Raw genomic sequence first — 11,033 nt, forward strand, 5'->3', positions numbered from 1 at the left:
GGGTTACCCCCACCACCCCCACCACCCCCACCACCACCCCTGGTCATAAATTAGGTGTACCTACAGAACTGTCGGTCAGGAAAAACACAAAGATCATAAATTAGCACACTACTTCGGTTGACAGTTTGACCGAAAGTACTGTCTGCCGGTGACACACGTATGAGCGTGGGTTTAGAGAGAGAGAGAGAGAGAGAGGCGTGTCTGAAAACACGTATGAGTGGGCGGGGTTTAGAGAGAGAGAGAGAGAGAGAGAGGCGTGTCTGAAAACACGTATGAGTGGGCGGGGTTTAGAGAGAGATAGAGAGAGAGAGAGAGAGAGAGAGAGGCGTGTCTGAAAACACGTATGTGTGGGCGGGGTTTAGAGAGAGAGAGAGAGAGAGAGAGAGGCGTGTCTGAAAACACGTATGTGTGGGCGGGGTTTAGCGAGTGAGAGGTTGGGTTCGTTTTCACTTCATTACTGCTTTTACACAGCGAATGGAAGACATCTCTGGAAAATACTTCTCTCCTAGTTTAAACATTACGGAGATTCTTTTAGCCAGCACTTTAACATTTTTACCTCGTAAGGATCTTTGTTTAGAAGTCATGTAATATGCGCTATTCTTTTTAAACAGCACTTTTAATCATTTTTACATCCTAAAGGTTTGTGTTTAGATTGTGTGTAATACAAACGATTATTTTACACAGATTCTTTTTTTTAAAAAGACGCTTTACCTCCTAAACTTTTTATTCAAAGGTAAACCGGGATCCCTAAAAACATAATCAACAATTGTTTTCATTTATTTTCACAAAACAAATATTCTACTCATATCTGTACACATTCAAACATTATGCTTTTCTAACAATGTGTTTACACAAACGAAATAACGCCACACAGTAACACAAAGACGTATTTCAGACGTATTTCACCCCATCAAAAAGCAAACTCATTAACATAAACACCTTTTGTTGGGAGGGGGGCTATTCCCCCCACACACACCTCTCCACAACACCCCTAGACACAAAGGAGCCAGATTGATCAGCTGATACACTCCATAGGGTTACCCCCCTCACCACCCCTACAGACCTGCCAGTCAGGGAAGCACAGAGGGTCATAAATTATCACACACAACACTTTGATTGACAGTTTGACAGAAAGTGTATGATGTAACTACTAATATTTCTAAGATAAGAAATATATTGTCACTACATGATGCAGAAATATTAGTTCATGCTTTCATCACATCTAGACTAGATTATTGTAATGCCTTAGTAAGTAAGTAAGTGAAAGGAAATTCTCTTGAGTACAGGTGGTGTGTTCATGTCTGTCATGTCAAACCAGCAACTACAGTTCTCAGAATACAACACAAACTACAAACATGTAGTTTCAGAATAAACAAACGAGGACTACACTTCCCACACGCGCACACACTTCCCACACCATTGTTCAGTGTTACATTAAAATAATAAACCATGCAGTAATACATTTATAAATAAAAATACTCACATAGCTTTTCTGGAGGCTTTGACCACTGGCAGCAGCTTCAGAAGACATTCCTCTGTTGGGTAATATTTAATAAAATTAAACTCATCCAGCTCCTGTCCTGAGTTCAGTAACACAAACACCAGAGCTGACCACTGAGAAGGAGAGAGTCTGGTTCCACTGAGACGATGGTGGCCTCCCTTTTTTATGTAAGTTTGTACTTCCTGCACTAGAGAATGATCATCCAGTTCATTCAGACAGTGGAACAGATTGATGGATTTCTCTGGAGATGGATTCTCCCTGATCTTCTCCTTGATGTACTCGACTGTTTCCTGTTTGCTGTGAGAGCTGCTTCCTGTCTGTGGCATTAAGCCTCGTAAGAGAGTCTGATTGGAATCCAGTGAGAGACCCAGAAGGAAGCGGAGGAACAGGTCCAGGTGTCCGTTCTCACTCTGTAAGGCCTTGTCCACTGCGCTCCTGAGGAGATCAGACATGTCTGACTTGGTGAGAAGATCAGACAGATCAGTGGTTTGTTGTTCTGTTACATTTCTGCTGATGAAGGAGAGAAATGTGTATAAAGCAGCCAGAAACTCCTGAACAGTCCTGAACTCCTTCCCCAGGTGAAGCCCAAACTCCTCTCTGAAGATTTGGGTACACACTCCTGAGTACACTGACGCTTCTCTCACATCAATGCCACACTCTCTCAGGTCTTCCTCATAGAAGATCAGGTTTCCTTTCTCCAGCTGTTGGAAAGCCAGTCTTCCCAGTGCCAGGATACTCTCTCTGGTCTGCTGAGGATCAGGGTCACATTTCTGATGGTACTTTTGGTCCTTGTGTTTGATCTGAAAGATCAGGAAGTGTGTGAACATTTGAGTCAGAGTCTTGGGGATCTCTCCACTCTCTGCTTCTCCCAACATTCTCTCTAGAACAGTGGCTGAGATCCAGCAGAAGACTGGGATGTGGCACATGATGTGGAGGCTTCTTGAAGACTTCATGTGTGAGATGATTTTATTGGCCAGGCTCTGATCACTGATCCTCTTCCTGAAGTACTCCTCTTTCTGAGGATCACTGAACCCTCGTACCTCTGTTACCTGGTCTACACACTCAGGAGGGATCTGATTGGCTGCTCCTGGTCGAGAGGTTATCCAGAGGAGAGCAGAGGGAAGCAGATTCCCCTTGATGAGGTTCGTCAGCAGCACATCCACTGAGGCTGACTCTGTCACATCACACAACATCTCATTCTTCTAGAAATTTAGAGGAAGTCGACACTCATCCAGACCATCAAAGATCAACAGGACTTTGTAGGAGTCTATTAATTCTAGTTTTCTCATTTCAGGGAAAAATGATGAAGAAGATCCATCAGACTGAGATGTTTCTGCTTCATCAGATTCAGCTCTCTAAAGGGAAGTGGAAACATGAAGGTGACGTCCTGATTTGCTTTTCCTTCAGTCCAGTCCAGAATGAACTTCTGCACAGAGACTGTTTTTCCAATTCCAGAAACTCCTTCAGTCAGAACACTTCTGATGGACTTGTCTTTAAAGAGATCATTACATTTGATGGGTTTCTCCTGTGCTGCTGGTCTCCTGGACGCTGTCTCAATCTGTCTCACCTCATGTTCATTATTGACGTCTCCACTCCAACCCTCTGTGATGTAGAGATCTGTGTAGATCTCATTCAGAAATGCTGAACTTCCATGCTGTGAGATTCCTTCATTAATTCTTTTAAACTTCTCTCTCAGGCTGGATTTCAGTTTTGTCTGATACACAGAGGCCTCAGACTCTAATAAACAAAGTAATAACATGTTTTAATGTAAAATCACTTTAAATAAATAAATTAAATATTGATGTACATTCCTGATTAATGTATTAAATTTAGAAATAAAAACATATACAGTGCAAACTAAAACTAATTTCAGATTGTTAATATTATTGACTAATTCATCTTGATAAATTGAATATGATGTGTTTAAGTATGAACAGAATTTAAGTTGATAAAATAAAGTCATGACTCAGAGCTCTTACTGTTGTGCAGTGTGTTAGCGAGATCTGTGTGGTTCATGTTCTTCAGGACGTGCAGTGTGATCTTCAGCGCTCCGTCTCTGACACTGTGCAGATCCTCCTCATCCTCCACCTCCCTCTCAGTGCATGATGGGTAATCTGGACTCAGGAGCTTCCTAAACCTCTTCAGCTCTTTCTTCATCAGAGTGATGACTTTGTGTTCCAGCTCCTGGTTAGAAACACACAGGAACACATCTAAATATTATAATGTTACACACTGAGAGATGCTTTTATTTTATAAAAAGAAGAAAAGTCTCTTTCTATTCCCACAGTTACAGCTGAAATTCTGTCTGATTACCCATAATGCTGCTGCACATGGATAAACCGCATACACACACCTTGAATATGGGGTCCAATTCTGATCTGAAATCAGAGTCCTGATTTCTGCTGAGTTTTGATTTCTTCTGTTGTGGTCTGTGAAGAAATAAAACACATGATGTAATATAGACTATATGTATTCATAGCTGCACAACACACTAATAAATACAGAGACAGATATTTAACACTATCCTCTTAACACAATACACTGATTTCAGGATTTCCGCACTGACACTAACATGTTTAGCGAGAAATGTTTTAATGAATGAATTAATAAATAGTTATATAATGAGACCAGTGAGCTTGATCACGTGGAACACTGCTGTAAAACTCCTCACAGTACTGACCTCGGATCAGGAGAGCTGTCTCTCTCTCTGAAGTTAGTTATGATATTCATTGACTGGTCACTCTTCATGGACACACCGCTGGGTTCTGGTGAGTCTGATCTCTTTCTCTTCATCATTCTACAACACAAATATTATTACAGACAGAAATGAAGGGAATTGGACATGTTAATATAATATGGAATGTATACAGATGATTGTATATAAACTTTGAATTAACTCAGAACCTCTTAAACAATCTTCATCTTATTCTAATAAGAAGCAAATTAAATAATACAGACAGAGTAAAAGGCAAGTCCTAGCATTCTAACCGACCATATTATGTCTGAAATGTTGGAAAGGTGCAGACATTAATAAAATGAGGTTAAGATGTACGGTGCTGTGAAAAAGTATTTGCCCCCATTCTGATTTCTTGTTCCTGTTTTTGTGTATATCTCATACTAAATTGTTTCTGAAATTAAAACAAAATCTAAGATAATACAAAGGCAACCTGAGTAAACACAAAATACATTTTTTTTTAATGATCATGTTATTTATAGAAGCAAAAAAGTTATGAATTTGGATTATTCAGCAAGATAATGATCCAAAGCGAAGTAGTAAGTCCTAGTCCTAGAAGTAAGTGAAAGTCTGATCTCCAGGTATCAGAAGTGTTTGGTTTCAGTTGTTGCTGCTAAAGGCGGCGCGACCAGATTTTATGTTTAAGGGGGAAATTAGTTTTTCACACAGGTGATAGGTGTTGGATAACATTTCTTGTGTCAATAAAAAAATAATAATTAAAACTGTATAGTGTGTTTACTCAGGTTGCTTTTGTTTTATATTGTATTTCGTTTGAAGATCTAAAACTATTTAGTATGAGATATACACAAAAGCAGAAGAAATCAGGATGGGGGCAAATATTTTTTCACAGCACTGTACAAACAAACAAACTTGTACTGTGTACAAATATATTTGCAGGGTTATTTTGCGACTTAATTACTGCTTCTGAGTCAGTGTTTGGTGGTTATCCAATCATTTCATATATAAACACACAAACATTTTCATTCAGTAGCTCCAGGACAACTAACTAACTCCGGGGCCCCGCCCCCACATCAGTCTTCTTGTTCTTACTTACCATGCAAGAATGAACTCAATTAATTATCTTTGAGGGAAAAACAGTTTGAACAGGATAAATAGTTTCTGTTAGCGCTTCCTTTTCCTTTTTGAAGTGTATGTCTGAGTGTAAATGCCCCTTCAGTTTTTTATTGGTGAGAAAAGAACTAAATCTCCTCACTGTACTGACCTCGGATCAGGAGAACTGTCTCTGTCTCTGAAGTTAGTTATGGGTTCCATTGACCGGTCACTCTTCATGGACACACAGCTGGGTTCTGGAGAGTCTGATCTCTTTCCCTCCATCATTCTACAACATAGATATTATTACAGACAGAAATAAAAAAAAATACTTAATGCGAATAAAATATACGTGTACTGTGTATAAATACATTTACAGGGTTCTTCTACAAGCAAATTTTTGGGACTTTCCGAGCATGAGCTAACGACTTTCTAGATCTGTCACGGTAACAAATTTCATTGAACAATATGTTATCCCAGAAATAATTGTGATAAACTATATTATTGTCATTTTAAAACCATTTAAAAACCACTGATATAATGCTAATATAATAGCATAGTTTTTGTCTTCTGACAAAAAATATCCTTTTAATTTAGTCGCTTTTTCATCATGTCATATTTATTCATTTTAGTCAAAGTGAGTGTTTATTTATTTATTTATTTATTTATTTATTTATTTTATTACTTTAAATCCTAAACTAAGCTACACTAAGCTAAGCGAATTGGCTACTGCACGATGGCGCTGCGCCTGGCAGTGAGCAGGTGTGGACTGGGATGGCGTGTGCGCTACTATCTTCACTTCCACTAGGAGTCGCTGCACCAAGTCGCTCCGGAGTTCCATAAAGATACACTTTTCTCAACAAATCCCAGGACACTGATAGTAAAGAGTAGGGGTATAACCCAGGTGGATCTGTACAACTCTAACAATTACTTCAGGGACGTGAAAAAAGTATTTGCTGAAGACGAAACATTAGATTAATGAGAAGAAAGAAAGGGAAGGTGCGGTAACCCTGGGCTCGATACGGAGCGGATAAGGACAGATAAGGACATGATCTAATGTTCAGAGGAAATAATGATTACTTACCGATTCCGAGGAGAGTTTAAATCACACACATGAAGCGACTCGGAATAATGTGAAGACCGAAGATCAGTAAAACACGCAGATATCCGAGATCACGTCGTACAGAATACAGTCACTGCTGTTTGTAGTGAAAGTGAAACTGTGCTGCGTTTCCTGTGAATAGGTTGATGACGCAGATGTGTGTTTCTTCCTGTCAGAAAATACAGATCTCTTCTTTTTTGGAATCTGAATGTGTGTATTGCAGCTCTACAGGTTTAAGTGTGTATCACGTCTCAGACTATTATTGTCCCTGATGTCCCAGATGTTTTATTGTCCACATCTGCACAGGAATAAAGATAGTTTGTGGTGCTTTTGGCTGTAAATGGGCTACTGTAGACATGTAAACACTACCTCGTGTTATTCTTCATAACCTCCACGTCCACATTTTTAAACTGCTTAAAAATGATTTCTTTTATAACGTGTACAACTCAAAAAAGTTAAACACTTAGAAGGCTGACACCACCATCATCTGGATCAGGTTGATTAGTGAATTTTCCTCAGCAGTGTGTTTGTCCGTCAAACCTTTTATAAGTGGGTGAGATGGGAAGGTGAAGAGTAACCTACACGGTCTTCAAGTATGAGTTCATGCAGATTCTCATTTCAGATAGAACCTGACTTGTGAACACACACACACACACACACACACACACACACACACACACACATTTGATATCTGATGTCTTACAGCTCTATTACCTTGGTATTGTGTAATAATAACACACAGACCTGTCTCTCTGCCTTCATCCATGTCTCTCTATCCCTGCCGTTAGATAAATAAGATTATATAATATTTAATAAAATGACCGTTTAGATGTTCATACAAGGATCAAATAGATCATCGTGATTTGTGAATTGGTTCAAAGTTCAGTTTTTTCCTTTAAATTTTGTTTGAGCTCTTGAGTCGACCACTTATCAGAAAATCAGTGTTACAGGCCTTTATCATTCAACACACTGCTATAATAAAGTAAACACTCTATTTTCAGATAAAACTGGATATGTGAAAACTTTCACCGATTGGTTTAACTCTTTCTGATGGATTCATACAGATTGGCATTGTCAAATATTCATCTTCTAAGCCATAAAAGGAAATAAAGCCTTTGTTGTTGAAATAAAAGTTGTTTTTCTTCTAAATAATAATAATAATAATAATAATAATAATAATAATAATAAAGTTAAACCACTATATTTTTTTTTCAACTATGTCTGGTCCATCATTTATCCGGCTGTTTAATAAATTACCAGATTTTTTTTTTTTTTATAAACTTGAGGTTTGGTTTTCCTTTAAAAGGGAAAAATGTGTGTATATATAGTGAATTTATTAGTCAGAAATATCAATTATTTGAACGTGTAACCAGCCATTTCTTTAAAATAAACACTTTCTTGAGGGGAAACAGGAATTAGTTGAAAAGCATTTTTAAACAAAATTTAAAAATTTTTAAATTGCACATGAGTTTTGGTAACAGAACGAAGAAAAATGCAACCATCTTCTGCTTAGAAACCTTGTAAAAAATGAAAGTTATGTTGGGACCAGATGGACCAATACACATTTTAAATAGTTAAATATGTGTTATTAGATTCAGTGTTGAAAAAAAGATTTTTAAAAAGGGAGTTTAATTTGTAAGAGTTACAACAAACAAATGGCACCCATTTTCAGGAATGGACCTTATGTTATTATGGCATATAGAAAGAAAAGGAGAGAGGAGTAGAAATAGGATTTTGCTGGGTATCAGTGTGTATGTACAGGGCAGGGAAATCTGGAAAGAAAACCGCTGATGGGATAGCAAAAGATGCTTTAAAAAGGAAGGAAGTGGATGTCAGTGTGGCCTGAGGTGAAGGAGAATTTAAAAGCTTTATTAAGAAAAATATTACACAAAGAATGGCAAGAAATTTGGATTATGGACACTAAGGGAAGGCGTCTATATAAAAAAAAAACTGGTATATACTAAAAGAACTCTCTGTGGTAGAAATAGGAAGAGGTCATAATAACTAGGCTAAGACTTCACTCAGGACTGAATGCATGACTGTTCTTAACCGGAGTGATAGTGATCTGTGTGAGTCCTGTGGTGAGAAAGAAACAGTAGAACATGTAATATATAATTGTAAAAGGAACGGGGAGGATAGAAAGGAATTAATAACATTTTTAAATATAAAGGGAAAGAAGACTTGAAATATTTACTGGGATATGAGTTTAATAGATCCAACAGTACAGTACAGTACAGTACAGGGCTAAACGCAAGGATTTAAATGAGAATAAAGTAATGATGCTCTGTTCCACTGTGGATCCTGAAGGAGATGAACACGCAGCCCCAGACCATACCTAACCCCTGATGGATGGTGAATGAGGGCAGAGTGTCCAGTTGTTGTTTTTAATATTGTGACTGAAGGATAGAAGAGAGAACAGAGGAAAGAAAATTGCCTTAAATAAACCAGGACTGTATAACAGTTCAGTAACAATGCTTGGATCGGGGGAATGTGGGGATTTGGGGAAGGATGGAGGAGCTGAACACACAGCGCCATCTAATGCTGGATTCCTAACATGGTTCTGTGGGTCTGGGCAGAGGATCATTATTGTAGGATAAAGCGCACAAAATAGGGTAGGTGGCGGTACTGCGCCATTAACAACAAGAAGAAGAAGGAGAAGAAGAGAAAGCACTGGCAGAACAGCATACACAGTCCTCGCTCTACTCACTACCTATCGGTAAGTTTCTAAAGAGTTCTTTAGACTTTTCTTCATCCCGACATATAAAATAGGATTTTCCACTTTTAACCTCGTTTTGCGTCGTGAAAAAAATGAATATTTTCTATATAAAATACAGTAGCATGACAGGCCACCCGGTAAACCCTTTAGAAATGCTAGCCTGAGTAGCTAATGTATTATTAGCGCGTTGTGTTAGGAGTTAGAATCCTCTGTGTAATAATGCTTTTAAAATAAAACATATATTGATTGGAACGAGAAGTGAATGTTAGCGCGACGATTACGAAATTCAGTCTGAAAGCTGCGTGTGTAACCGGATAGGAGTGACTGGAGGCCATGTCTCTAACCGGATAGGAGTGACTGGAGGCCATGTTGATAACCGGATAGGAGTGACTGGAGGCCATGTTGATAACCGGATAGGAGTGACTGGAGGCCACCGCCACTAACTGGCCTGGATGTGCAGCATCGAGGTTCGGCTGCAGCGGTCATGTGGAGTCTACACTAGATTGTTCTTGATGCTAGATTACACAACACTAGATTACTCTTAGCTCTGTACAACAAATATAATTTAGCCTTTACATATGTTTATGGGATGAAGAAAATCTAGTGGTTTTATTTTTGTGTTGATAAATACTTTTTTGTGTTTTTTTAATGATTGACTATTGCTGTACCATTTTATTGCTAGTTATCGTGTTTGTAGTTAGTGTTTTTTGTTTGTTTTTTTAGAACGGTGTGCAGAAGCTATTGAGGACGTCAGAGTTGTGGAGGTGAACACACACAGTTGAAAGGTGTGTTAACTCTTCGGGCCCGTGAGCATCGCCTGCGAGTTTCAGCATGGTCAGGTTCACTAGTGTCCTCTTTCTCTCTTTACAGCATGAAGGGATTTGATCTTACACACACACACATACACACACACAACTGAAACACTGAGAGAACCTGTAGAGTCTCAGCTTTCAGACGATCTCACACGTGGAGAACATGAGCATTTTATATAATCTCTAAATTGTAGAGAAGTTGCAGTTTGTGCTGTGGTGAAAAGTGAAAGTAAAGTGAAACGTGGTCTCCTCCTGTTCACATATTAATGACATGTTAATGTCTTTCAGGAGCAGGAGTGATGTCACGAGTGTGTGTTGGGTGTAAATCAGGACAGGTACACGCTGATGGAACACTCAGGTAGACTTTTGCACAGGAACCTTCTTGTGTTTTTACAGTAATTCTAGTAAATTGTGTACTGACTTATGATTGTGCACTAAATCCCTACAATACTACATGTTCCTTTTATTCTGATCATGTTAATGTGCTGAAATAAGTGAATGTGTGTGTCCTACAATAAAGTGATCAAATGTGTGAAGTTGTATCGTCGTTATTGCTGACTCGAGTCATATGAAGTTTCTGTAAAACTCCAACATGCTGATGTTTCTCCTCAGTTATACATCATACTGCTGTGATCATATGAACTGTTGGAATATAGTTAAGTGGATTTATTTTATTTATTTATTTTTAAATATATGCTTTTGCATTAACCACACAGGTAAGCTGAGCTTTAGAGTAAACTCTGGTGACTTTAAGGAACACATTAGGAGTTAGTTCAGAACCGGTTCTTTGTATAATAACTCCAGTTACATTGCTTGTATTTTCCCAGTCTAGATTATTCTTAAATTCCTGCATTGCTTCATAACTGAATCTGTTTTGTAAAAATGATTAGTTGTGATTAAAAGCTGTTATGTAAATTAATGAATAAATCTAAATTCATATGTAAGTCTAGCTGGGGAATCTCAGCCTCCTTTAAACTGTGTTAAAATCTGGCAGTGAAGCGTTTTTCTATATTAAATGTAGAAAGTATCCACTATTTCTCCCTCTTTGTGAAATTTTATATTTTAGTGGTTTAAATTGATCAAAAATCTCCCTGCAGTATTGCACTGTTCCTTTTAAC

At 38.2% G+C, this 11,033-nt stretch overlaps 1 long non-coding RNA gene and 1 pseudogene across 2 annotated transcripts; one reads left to right on the plus strand and one right to left on the minus strand.

The window, feature by feature from the left end:
- Positions 1-1,289: 1,289 nt before the first annotated feature.
- LOC128618342 (NLR family CARD domain-containing protein 3-like) lies at positions 1,290-7,440 on the minus strand (annotated as a pseudogene).
- A 1,123-nt stretch (positions 7,441-8,563) lies between these two features.
- Positions 8,564-10,447, plus strand: LOC128619009 (uncharacterized). 2 transcript variants are annotated; one of them, XR_008387865.1, is made up of 2 exons: positions 8,564-9,103; positions 9,827-10,447. It is a non-coding gene; the product is annotated as an uncharacterized LOC128619009 (long non-coding RNA). The 2 variants fall into 2 exon arrangements; XR_008387866.1 differs by lacking the exon at positions 8,564-9,103 and adding an exon at positions 9,125-9,570.
- The last annotated feature ends 586 nt before the right edge of the window (positions 10,448-11,033 follow it).

This window comes from Ictalurus furcatus, chromosome 1 (assembly GCF_023375685.1).
Source record: "Ictalurus furcatus strain D&B chromosome 1, Billie_1.0, whole genome shotgun sequence".
Classification (NCBI taxonomy): domain Eukaryota; kingdom Metazoa; phylum Chordata; class Actinopteri; order Siluriformes; family Ictaluridae; genus Ictalurus; species Ictalurus furcatus.